This window comes from Arvicola amphibius, chromosome 6, assembly GCF_903992535.2.
Source record: "Arvicola amphibius chromosome 6, mArvAmp1.2, whole genome shotgun sequence".
Classification (NCBI taxonomy): Eukaryota; Metazoa; Chordata; class Mammalia; order Rodentia; family Cricetidae; genus Arvicola; species Arvicola amphibius.
The window spans coordinates 67997112-68010644 of record NC_052052.2 but is presented as its reverse complement, the minus strand read 5'-3'; positions in this window follow the sequence as shown (position 1 = coordinate 68010644).

Sequence of the window (13533 nt, the reverse complement as noted above, 5' to 3'; positions counted from 1 at the left end):
CTCTCCTGAAGATAATGTGAGTTCAGTAACTGTGTTTAGATGGCCACTCCTGTAAATAGTCTTGTTTGCATTTTTTCTAAGAGCATGGTAATTGCTGATATATACTTCATGTGAAGTCCATGCATATATACATTAGTAAATCAATAACCATTTAGCAATATATAAAACATGAGTTCTTGGCTGTGTGTTGTGGATACAATAAAGACATGTAACTAGAGTACCTTTGAAAGTGACTTAGAAAATGTATACTTCTGTGAGTTCCACGGCAGAGATGTGAAAACATCTAAGACATGGAAATATGACATTTCCAAAGAGCCTTTTACAGTTGAAGGCACCACAATTGCAGCTCTCATTTCTGCTGGCAGAACTCCAGAGCAAGCGGGGACAGAGAGGGCCTTCATGCATGGATGCGATGATCCAGAACATCAGGCAAAAGGAGCAGTTCCAAGAGTTCCAGAATATACGCAAAACTTGGAAAATGGCAGTCTGGGTTTGCCCTTTAAATCTGGAGGGCCTGCACTAAAAAAAAAAAAAAAAAAAGTAATAAAAGCAAATCTCATAAATTCACTTTTATATCACTCTTAACCAGCTACATTTCCTATTTATTTATTTATTTATTTATTTATTTATTTATTTATTTATTTTGCTGTGATACTTCTCGGTAGGCTGTTAGTTTAGAAAATAAAGTAACTGCCCATGCTCTTAAATATGTATTATGAAGTATTCTGAAAACTTAAACTTAATAACAAGTTGCAGATTCCAATACTCACACAGTGCAGAAGAGCTGCTGCTAATGAGTGAAGCCTATTTGCCAAGTTAGAGTTCAAGGATTCCAATTATATTACGCATACACTGCTTGCTGATGCCAAGAATTCAATTTCCAGTAAGAATAGAGGAGTATGTTAGAGTTGCGGGCTAAAAGTTTTAGTTTCTCAAGTTCCGGTGCATACACAGTCACTCATTTCATACTTTTGATTTCCGTTATTTCCAGGAAGCAATCGTTAGTTTTTGCCATGACATGATAAATATGATAGAAGATTTCAGACAAAATTCAGGGAAGACCAATTTTACACAGTTATGAAACTATTTACAAAACAAAATTAATGATGAAAATTAGAATGACACAGTCCTAATGACACACTGCACAGTGATGTGCTGGTCATTGCAAGGCAGTCTTTCTCATTGACATCTAAAGGTAGCCATGTATTAAAGAATATTGCATATTTAACAACTGAAAGTAGATCAATATTTTGAACACTTTTTGGGGGAGGAATCAAGACAGATTTTTTTCTGTGTAGCCATGGCAGCTTTGGAACTCGATTTTTAGACCAGACTGGCCTGCAACTCACAAATCCACCTGACTCTGCTTCCAGACTGCTTGAACTAAAGGTGTGTGCCACCACACCTGGTATTAAGCACACATTTGAGCACTTCGTTGATTGGAAATTGCCTTGGTATTTTCTGTCAGATCAAACATTAAGCACAATGTACTTGAGTGTCTAAATTTAATAAAATTATTATTACTTGCAGTGGTGAATGTGAAATAGTGATAAGAAGTAAGTGTTTAATAAATATTTTATGGTAACATTTTATAGGGCATTTATTCATTTAGAATATGTAATTTTCATTTATTTGTTTAGTGTGTAAAGCATTTTGCCAGAATGTATGTTTGTGTACCATGTGTATGTCTTGTGCTGGCAGAGGTAAGAATTGGGCATCAAAACTACTGGAAATGAAAAACAAATAGCTGAAAGCTGCCATGTGGGTGCTGAGAATCAAACCCAAGTCCTCTGGAAAATTAGCCATTGTTGTTAACCATCAAGCGAGCCATTTCTCCAGCCTCAGTACTAGTTTATTGTGATTCTCTTTATGGAATATATAATAATCTAGTGATGAACTGTGTATTTTGTGATAATCTACAGCAACTGATCATTGATAATATATTTACTTCTCAGTATCTTTTACTATTGACTATTTTTCTAACTAGTGACTTTTAACATTAATAGAAATCAAAATGACGTGTGGTAAGGGTTCCAGAATGTATAGGACAAAAAACTTTCTTGTGGAGCTGTACATGGGGATGCTGCATGATATTTGATCACACGGTGACACCCTAAGACTGTGTTAATAAAGTTAACCATGAATCAGAGAGCAGCAGCAGTGACTAGTTGACAAAAATTAGTCATAGAGAATACAGAGGAGCCAGGGTAGAGATAGAGATGCACACAGGAAGGGGTGGGAGGGACCTGGAATTTCAGGGTGTTTCTTCAGCCCTATTGGTTTAAGAAGTGTGGAGAGAAGGTCAGCTGGTCACTTATCTGTGGTTTTATTGATCTATCAGGCTTTCTGCCCCCCAATAACTGACTCCTGAGTGTTTTTTTTTTTAATTGGTAATAGAACAACATAGGAAAAAACAACATGGGGATGTTAATTTCAGACCATTTCAGACCACTAGGCCATTATGAAACAAATGTTGACCCCTTTAGAATTTTTTTTTAATTTATTTATTAAAAATTTCCTCCTCCTCTCCACCCCCCACTTACCCCCCTCCCTCCTCTACTCCCCCTCCCTCTTCTGTCCAGAGAGCAGTAAGGGTTCCCTGCCCTGTGGGAAGTCCAAGTTCCTCCCCCCTCGATCCAGGTCTAGGAAGGTAAGCATCCAAACAGGCCAGCCTCCCCCCCACCCCTCCCCAAAGCCAGTATGTGTAGTAGGATCCAAATCCCGTGTCACTGTCCTTGGCTTCTCAGCAGCCCTCATTGTCTGCCATGTTCAGGGAGACCAGTTTTATCTCATGGAGCTTACCAACCCCTTTAGAATTTTTAAACTCCAGATATACAAAGAATACCTTGACTAAACAGTTACTTACAGGAATGTATGTCAGACAGTTGTGTGAAGACTAATGTTTGAAAGGAGGAAGACTGATGCTAGTGGTAAATTTTGCATCTAAGTGTTAAACATCCGTCACATTTTCCAACCCATTGTATTCTGACCCTAATGTCGAACATAGATAACTCAGGGGTTTGGAATCTTTCAGGTCATAGCAAGTGGTTTTGTCAGTTGGGGTTGATCACTCCAGGACTGAGCAACCTCATGGAGAATGACCATTGCATCAGAATGGTGGAAATGTAGCCCAGCTGACTGAGAAGCCAAGGACAATGGCACTGGGTTTTGATTCTACTGCATGTACTGGCTTGTGGGAACCTAGTCTGTTTGGATCCTCACCTTCCTAAACCTGGATGGATGGGGGAGGAACTTGGACTTCCCACAGGGCAGGGAACCTTGACTGCTCCTTAGACTGGAGAGGGAGGGGGAGGGGGGTGGTGGAAGGGGAAGGGAAATGAGAAGAGGGGAGGAGGTGAAAATTTGTAAAATTATATAATTTAATAAAAAAGAAAGAACACTAGAAATTTTTAAGTTTCAGCAATTCTTTAATATAAAAATCTGTAAAGTTAATTTCTTCTTTAAATAAAATTATTTATTTACCTATTTTACATTCAGCCACAGTATCCCCTCCCTCCTTCCCCACATCTGCAATCTGTTCCCACTCCCCTACCCACTTTTTTTCTGTTTCTCATTAGAACAGGGCAAGATTTCTTTGTTTTCTTGCCTTGGTTATATGACAGCTAAGTTCAAGAGAAGGATAAGCTGCTTTTTGGGCACCTGATGAGCCTTAACTTTCAAACTTTTGTCACAGAAGGCACATGGGTGGCCAGTGAAAACTAATACTGGCATATGGTATATCTGAGTCTTTCCATAAGAGAGGGTATGAGATTCAGGGTTTGACATGGAGAGTTGGCATGTAGAAACTGCTGTGCACAAAGCACACATGCTTGCCTTCTTTCTGATTTCTGTTTCACTTGTGTGTTATATGTGTGTTGGCTTTGTATACTTGGCATTTAATTTTTAAAATTTCCACTATCTCCTTATGCCCCTTCAAATGTTAGTTTTCCTGCTTTACCTTATATTATTTATTTTATGTTCTTTTCCTTCTTAACATTCTAAACTCAGAGGAAAATCATTTAGCCTCCAAGTGTCTTCCTCCCAGCTTAAGGCAATCTTTCATATTGATTATGAAAGAACTGAAGATATGCATGCTTATATGCACCTGGATGAAAAATATCAGCTTGTAAAACTGGTGAAAATCTTAACATAGACAAAACATGCTCCAGGAATCAGGAACCTGGGCATTGTTTCTTGCTCTATTAGTTAGTTTGCAAAGTAATATTAGGAGAGTCCTTACTTTGCTCTGATATTCAATTTCCACTTTCACAAAATCAAGAAAAATGCAGTTCTACTTCTTACTTCCTTGGGGTTTTGTACACTTATTCAATCCTTCATTTATATATTCTTTATTCAGTTATTGATTGAGTGCTGCTGTTGCACACTATGCTATTATAAGAATCAAATAAAACCTAAATATATAAAACATTTAGAACTGAAAATCTAGCGCATACTGCACTGTTTACAGGTTGTTGTTCTCACAGTTGCACTTAAGCAGAAAGAGAATGAAGAATCAGATCTGTAATAACACAGTGTGATACTGTTCTGAGCTCCATTTACAGTGTTTTTTTTAACTTTTTTATTTAAAAAAATCTTATTTTACATACCAAACTCAGTTTCCTCTCCTTTCTGTTCTCCTGTTTTCTCATCTACTCCCTTCCCAACCCCATCTACTCCTCAGAGAGTGTGAGGCCTCCCATGGGGAGTCAATAAAAGCTGTCACATAACTTGAGGCAGGACCAAGGCCCTTATTCCTCTCTCCAGGCTGAGCAAGGCATTCCTCCATAGGGACTGGGCTCGAACGAGCCAGTTGTGCATGAGGAATAAATACTGGTTCCACTCCCAGTGATCCCACAAACTGACCAAGACACACAATTGTTGCCCACATTCTGAGGGCATAGTTCAGTCTTACACAGGTTCCCCAGCTGTCAGTCTCAGTAGCTCAGGTCAGCTGTTTTTGTGGGTTTTTCCATCATGGTCTTGGCCCCTTTGTAATGAGGGATCAGGAAGATCAAGTTGGGTGAGAGATGGAGAGGGAGAGCAAGGACAGAGATATCTTGAAAGAGGGAGTCATTATGGGATTTGCAAGAAACCAGGCCAGAGGGAAATTCCCAGGAATCCACAATGATGACAACAGCTAAGAATCTAAGCAATCGTGGACCGAGTACCTAAAACGCCCTTTCCCTGTAAGCAGATTGATGACTACCTTAATTGTCATCATAGAACATTCATCCAGGAAAGAATGGAACCAGATGCAGAGATTCACATCTCAGCACTGTGCCAAACTGTTGGAGTTCAGTCACAGAAAGGAAGGAGCAACATTCACCGTGATACTTATGGCATGCAGTGGGTTTTAGGGTAGCTTTCTGTAGAGGAGATGAGTCAAGTTCTCAGAACTGGGTGCTGGGGAAGAGCCAAAGCATTTGATCCATTTATTTCTTTTCTTTTTTTCTGCCTTTCCACCTTGAACATCCTCAGACGCATCTACTTTGGGCAAATTCTCATCCAAATATCTTACCATGAGCAATAAAAAGATCCTCTCTCATCTCACTGTGAGTGTGTACCTTTGACAGATTGTCCTGCTTAAAGGAAATAAAAATAACCAGGGTCTAATTAGATGGAATACAGCCAGTAGGCAGATTCTACTTTGTTCTGTCATTTGATAAAAGAAACCTCAAAGTGCTATCATGAAAATCTGTTATAATTGATCTTCATTACATACTCTGGTGCCAACATTGGTGTCAAAAGGCAAAGTCAATCACTTCCATGTGTTTGGGCTATTTCTTCTCCTCTTGTGTATGAGTACTTTGAAGAGAACTTTTATCTCTTTAAGATTGATTTTTATAAATAAAACATAATACAATATTAAAATAATAGTATTGCTTTATAAAGACAGAAATATTGGTTACTACTAATCTGAATTGCAATATATGTATACTTTCTAGATAAAAAATGATTTTTATATAGAGAGTGCTACTGATGTATTTTATTCTTGAAATTAAAAGTTTAAAATGTGCTAGCTGAAACTTTAAAATGGTGTTAAAGCAACTAGTCATATATAAAAATAGAATCATGACAACACACAGTTTCTAAATTTTTATTATTAGTTAGTACATATTACCTATCCCTACAACATATATTTTATGTATCATAAAAGCCAAAAAACATGATACTAAAGTAGACAATTGAATCACCAATTAAATTGACTAAATATATCAAAAGCTGTTATTTCACTAACCTTGGAGGACATTTGTCACATTTGTGATTAAGCTAAGAGTAAATATGAAATATTTGGGATAAATTTTATGAAATATTATTGTCATATTTATTATTTGGGGTCAAAAATTATGGACTCATGTGTAATAAAAATGCACTTCTATTTTAAGGTCAGTTTACTTTCCTGATTGACACAGGGCAAAAGTACCACATTTGCTAATACTGTATGTCCTTTTTTTGCCCCCTGCCTCCACATGTTGCTAAGTTAGTTATCTCCCTAGATTCAACTGTTCTTGATTCAAAATATAGACTAAACCTTTGACATGTACCAAAACAAAGAGTCAGGGCCTTATATGTAAGAGATATCTAGAAAGGAAGTTTGCCATTACCTGAAAAATCAACACTTAATCATGTTGAAAAGAAATAGTGTCACATAGCGGGACAATCTTAACACTTGAAATATGGATACCTGTTTAAAAGTTGCATTTGTTTGGGGAAGATGCATTGGAAATGTCAAAAATTGATAGAAGCTCATTTTATCCCCCAAGATGAGAATCTTTATCAAAAATAATACTGGATCAGGTGTTATAGGAGGTCCTTTTGTTTATGTGTTACTTTCATTGGATAATGAATAAGGAAACTGCCTTGGCCTAGTTAATAGGACAGAACTTAGGTAGGCAGAGTAGACAGAACTGAGTGCTAGGAAGAAGGGCAGAGTTGAAGACACCATGGATCTCCTGCCTGAGACAGACACTGGTTAGAATCTTGCCAGTAAGCCACAGTCATGTGGTGATGCACAGATTAATAGAAATGGGTTAAATTAAGATATAAGAATTAGCCAAAAAGAAGTTAGAACAAACGGCCAAGCAGTGTTTTAATTAATACAGTTTCTGTGTGATTATTTCAGGTGTAAGCTAGCCAGTGGCCGGGACTGAAAAGATGGACTTCTCTTTATGCAACAATCATGAAAGGAAACTTCCAAATAATTCTAAACAGAAACAATCTCGATTACCTTTCATCAGATATGAAGGGAGAGTTCCAAATCAGAGAAAACCATTATTCGTAATTAATAGAGGAAACAACCAGATTTTGGTTCTATGGGATTAAAAACTGTGTTGAAGGAAAGTATACAAGTAAAAGGAGACTGGGGGCAAGTTGATCATGAGTTTTTATTTATCACATAAAGCTTGAACTAATGCTACTATAAGCCACTGGCTGTGTTTAGACAAATTGGAAATGCATTCATTGAGTTGAAGTAGATACTAATGACTGAGGTATATATTTGATAGTAGTTTTATAATGACAGGTAGAATCTTAACTGAGGGGATGTGACTTGATACAGCTATAAAGGGCAAATGACATCAACTTGACATTAAAATGCATGCATATGCAGTTAATTTTCATAGTGAGAAAATGTGCAATTATGACTCATTTATATATAAGAGGTCAGAATGAATGTCTTTGATGATATTTGTGCTAAGTTTTATCACTTCAGCATTTCAGATTTAATCGAGGTATAATGTTTTTAAAATAAGGTCAATTGCATATTCCATGATTGGTAAGCTTGCTACAAGGCATGCATACACATTAAGTATGAGATAAACAAAAATGACAAGCAGGAAATATTTATCTTATTTTTTTGTGAACTCAGGCACCTAGCATTATAAATACTCTGAGTTCATAAAATTCACAAATACAGTTACCTCTTCTGAAATCACTATGAATATATGAAACTATAAATACAGACATGAACAAAGTAATTAAATTATCAAGCAACAGTAGTTTGCTTTTGCTGTCATTGTCTTCAGTTTATCAAACAGAAAACACTGAGAATTCTAAATCAGTTTTTTGAAAACCCAAACATTATGCTTCTACTTTACTTTTTCATATAGATTTTTGTTTAAAATTTACCATTATAATGATCATTTAATGTTAACTTTTTCCTTTAAAAATTTTCCTAATGTAGGCGCGATAGTTTTTTGAGCAAATAATAAATATTCTTACTACATTAGCCCTTTGGAGTTCAGCATAGCAAAGCAACAGAACACACAGAACCATAGAAAAGAATCAGGCTTCTTCCTGCAGCCTCTACCAATTTTGCACTCAGGCTGCATGATCCCCGGAGAGTGGCCCAGCAGTGAGCTGCTGGCTTATGCCATTTATAGAAGCATATTGTCAGAGCAATTCCTTCCCTAGACGATTTCATGCTGGTTCCATTCATAATATTTTCCTTCAGCTTTATGACACTATTATTAGACATTTTTGGATCTAGATAAGCTATGTTGAAAATTTTAAGAAAGTAAAAAAAAAATGGCTTCAGACATCAAGTGGGCTTGAGGTTTTAAATGCACAATAGTGATGTTTTCTGTAAATTTTTAATACATAATATTCAATCACATTCCTTAATCTTTTCATATAACTGATTTCTGAAGAAAGTGCAAAACTGAGAAAAGAAATGAATTCCCAATTAGCATATTTCTCTACAAATTATCCGAGAAATCTTAGTAAATTTTGTGAGGGGCTACTTTAATAAATTCTCAAAAGAGGAAGAGAAAATGCCTGTGTGTATGAAAGAGAGAGTCAGAGACAGAGACAGAGAGACAGAGACAGACAGAGACAGAGAGAGAGAGAGATGAAGAGAGAAAGAGAGAGAGAGACACACAGAGAGAAAGAACATATTTTTTGTTTAAGTAGACGGTGATGGAGAAACCTCTGTCAGCCAATGATTGATTTTTTCAGAGTTTAGACCAGGTTAGGTACCTTTTGGGTACCCAGGACTTGCTTTCTCTGGTTCCCACATCACACACCTAAGGTTGGACTTATCATTCCTCTTCCATGATTTTGCTCATTACAATAAAGAAAATATAAGTGGAATCTTTTTGTGTTATCTTGGGATTCTTTGACCTGCATCCTTAACCCCCAACATCTGGCACCCAATGCGGAGCTTGGGCACTGGTACACCCCCTTTTCGGGACCTCTGTGGCTCCAGCCTGTCACCGCCAGGGCCCTTGTGGTGTTTTGAGCATTGACTCCTCACTTGCAGCTCCAGTCAGCCACCACTGAGTCCAGGCAGGGATCCCCATTGAGCACGTATTCTGTGATTTGCTCTGATGGAAGGCTCTGGGTTTTCTCTTTATCCTGGTAACCAGCTCCCCGAATTGCTTTGATCGCCATAATAACTGCTGTTAATTCAAGCATATTTTTTCAGTATCTAATGCACAAAATCCAATTCAAACAATGCAAGGCTTGCATTTTCCAACCATGCAGCTACAAAGGCGGCACCTGCTGGCTTGTAATGGTTATTGCACCTACTCCAACTCTACACCTTATGACATTTGAGATTTATAAGGTCAAAATTACAGAAAATTTAACAATCCAAAAGTTCAATAGGTGTATAAATATTGTAAACAGAAGTAACAAATATAATTTGAACTTGTATCAATATACAAAATCTATACCAATGTAAATTGTCTATAAATACTAGCTTACAAGTATTCACTCTCTTACTATTATTATCATTAGTATGATCAATTTCACACTAAATTAATTTTCCTTTTTTTCCCAAGGAAATCTCTGGGCCTACATAATTTCTACCACAACCCTCTAACCTATACGAGTAATAATCAACACCTCAATGGTGTCCCCAACCCTGAGGCACCTATGCAAAATTATTTTGTCAGATTGTATACATGTATGTTTCTACATATGCTTAAGACATGTTGTATATTGATACAATTTTAGGATATATTTATAATATTGCATTATATATTCCTACCATTGATCAAGATATACATATATATACACACATATATATATATACACACACATATACATATAATTTACATTTTGAAGTCACTGTCCTCATTTACTGCACTGTTGTTTACAGATTATTTAATATTCTGTTATAAACTCTTAGTCTTTACTTTATATAGGCATTAAGTATTATAGGTCAATAGTTATTCATTTTATTATACATATAGTCAGATTAATTAGGTTCTATAGATACATAGAGATTATATTCTACATAGGTAGGCAATCTTCAACCACTCAAGGATCTGTAGAACATGGCATTTATGTTGATATGAGACATAATTGCTACTGAAAGCACCGATCTATTCCCAAGAGAATGTTGAATACCAAAGACACTCCACTGGAGTTTGTTTTCTTCTTGGCACAATTGGCCTTTGGGCAAGGAAATGCCTATGTTTCAACCACTGACAAAGTATACGGTGTCTGGACTGGACAAACAGAACACAAGGAAAAAGACTGCCAAACCTTGCCAAGACAGGGTAAGATGTTTCTAAAAATTTTCCTGCCTCTAAAAATGGTCTGTCAGTTACTCTAGGCCTTTGCCAAAATTGGTTGCTTCAACATTACAAATGAGACTTTGGGTGATTGCTCAGATAGCCAGTTGTTTCTGTCATATACTGCACATTTTGGAAGCTGCTTGATTGTATTTCCTGCCTACTCAAGTAATATTATCTCCCTTCTCAGGTTTTCGATAGGATTAAAGATTAGATAGTGATATTTACCTTCCTCTTTTAATTTAACAAAGCCATTTCCAATGCAAGACTTAGACTCTTTAGTATAAAATGGTTTTTTTTAAAAAAACATTTGTCATTTGTTCCTTGATTAATATTGTTTATTCTGGGTATACTCATAATTTTACACTTGATATTTGCTCTTAGTGTATATAGTTTTGTATTATATTTGGAACTCTCTTATTTAGACAAAAGGGAGAGCTAATGGGAAACTTCTGTAAGCCAATGATATTTAAGATTTGGTCCAGGTTAGGACGTGACCTTTTGGGCACCCAAAGAAAACAGTTAGCCTGCCCAGGACTCACTTTGTCTGGCTCCCACATCACATCCCTGAGGCTGGACTTCTCATTTCTGTTCGGTGAGTTTTCCCATTATAATGAAAATATAAGTGAAATCTTTTGGTGTTATCTTGGGATTCTTTGAACAGCATCCTCAACCCCCAACAAGAGGGTTTTTGTCATTTGGAGACATAACACTACTGAAAAAGTAGTGACAGGCAATCCTGACCGAGACAGCACAGCAATCAGGCAATGTGACTCCTGTAGAATGGTTTATAACTACAAATTCACTGTATTAAGGTTTAAGTGATTATGAAACATACAGAAAATTATTCATAAGAAAACTCCAAGGAATATTTTAATACATATTTACAATTTTAATTGTGAAAAGTTTTATTTGATTCATCTTTCTCCAGAGAGATGATAGTTATTTCAAGGAATAAGCTAGGTTCCTATCAGATCCATAAAATTTCCAAATAATAGCTCTGTCAGACACTTGCTTAACATCCTCTGTAAATGACATCAAATATAAAATTATGAACCATGTTGCTATAAACATATTAAAAATCTCAGACTTATATTTACAAAGTTTTCAAAAAGAGCAAAATAATTTTCACAAATGAATTAGAGACTGACAACATAGACTTTTTATTCAATGTCTAATCACAGATCTTAAACACAATCATCCTCTTTCATCTCTCTAAGTAGAGAAATAAAGAAAATATAAAATAAAGAGAAAAGGAATATGCTGTATTCCTTCATAAAGTAAGAACATTCTAGTCTGTGTTCAGAGACTCCTTTTGCTTTACAAACAAACAATTTCAGAATGCAATTCCACTCACAGAGGGTTGGTTCCCCTGGAGAGGTTAGGTGCTGAGCTTCCCAGTTGGGCTGTAGAGAGCTAATGGGAAAGTCTAGGCTAAGTTCTTTCTCTTGGAGAAGCAAATGAGTGACTAAAATAAAGCAAAAATGAGATGGGAGAGCATTTTTGCCAATATTATCAAAATTAGGGCTTTAAGGAACCATTTGCTAATAGATTTGAATTAGTTTCTACATTTTTATGATAATGAGACTCATCACAGATGACACTATTAAGACACTTCAGGTTACATTTTCTCATGGGTCAAATCTACAATGTCTCATTTCAGTAAAATTCACAGTTATATAAAGTCAAATGCCAGTTTCATATGTGCTTAAAGTCAGGTACAAGAATGAAATTTAGGGAACATTAGATTTAATTCTCTTTCAATGCCTAAGCATAACACCATCCCACATTCAAAATTCCAAGGCCACTTCATGTCTTAAGTTACTTTTAAATTTCTTACAAAGTCCAAATATCTTCTCTGGAACCAGTGGATTCTGAGGACAGTGTCATAAAACACACGGGAACTCAGAGGAAATTATTATAAATGAAAAATCATGAAACTGTTGATAAACAAAGTTTAAAGTTTTGAACATCTTTCTGGACTAGGAAAACATAACAATTTGACAAGTAGAGTCAAGTTTTTAGTGTTATCAACAATGCAGGGATAATATGCACTAGAACAGGACAGAGCTCATAACTCTTTTGACTTTTTGAAAACTATCAGAAATATCTGATTCATTTTCTAAATTTTTGATTTTCCAATACGCCAACTTCTGCTCATAGATTTAAGTGACAAGCTTACTAGGAGATTAACCATAAGCAAAGACTAACAAGCTGTGTCGACGTCATTTCCTCACAACATTGCCTTAAAGCCAGCTATGCGTAATTTCATGTGCTTCTATTTAAAATATAAATTTCCTTTAGCATATATAGATGACATGAATATAATGATTTTATAGTACTGTGCCACAAGTTTCAGCTGTCTTTAATTTCCAAAGACAAACATTTTAAGGTGTGTTCCTTCTGTTTATGTTGTATTTGTTTATGTCAGTGAAACTGCGTTATTGTGCCTGTCTAAAACACCTGATGGCACAGAATGGCCAATAGTGAGGCAAGAGGGAAAGATAGGTGGGGTTGTAAGGCAGAGAGGAGAAATATGAGGAGAAATCTGGGGGGAAAAGGATTTAGAAACAAGAAAGGAAGGAGGAGAACCTCAGGGACTAGCCACCCAGTCACCCAGCTACACAGCCAGACATGGAGTAAGACATGGAGTAAAAGAAGATACACAGAAATAGAAAAAGATAAAAGCCCTGAAGCCAAAGATAGATGGGACAATTTAAGTAAAGAAAGCTGGTAAGAAACAAGTCAAGTTAAGACTGGCCATTCATAACTAAGAATAAATCTCTGTGTGTGATTTATTTGCGAACTGAGAGGTAGGCTCCCGCAAAAAGCCAAAAGAGTAAAAGAGTAAAAACAACGAACTATGATTTTCTTTTCAATGCATCTTTCGTCACTTCAAAATGGTGTATACCTGTTCTATTTCTGTGGGTATTCTTCAAAATAAAAAAAAAATGAGACTTAAAACAATTACCTTTTATTCTGACAGAATGGATACTTATTAGTCTACCACAGC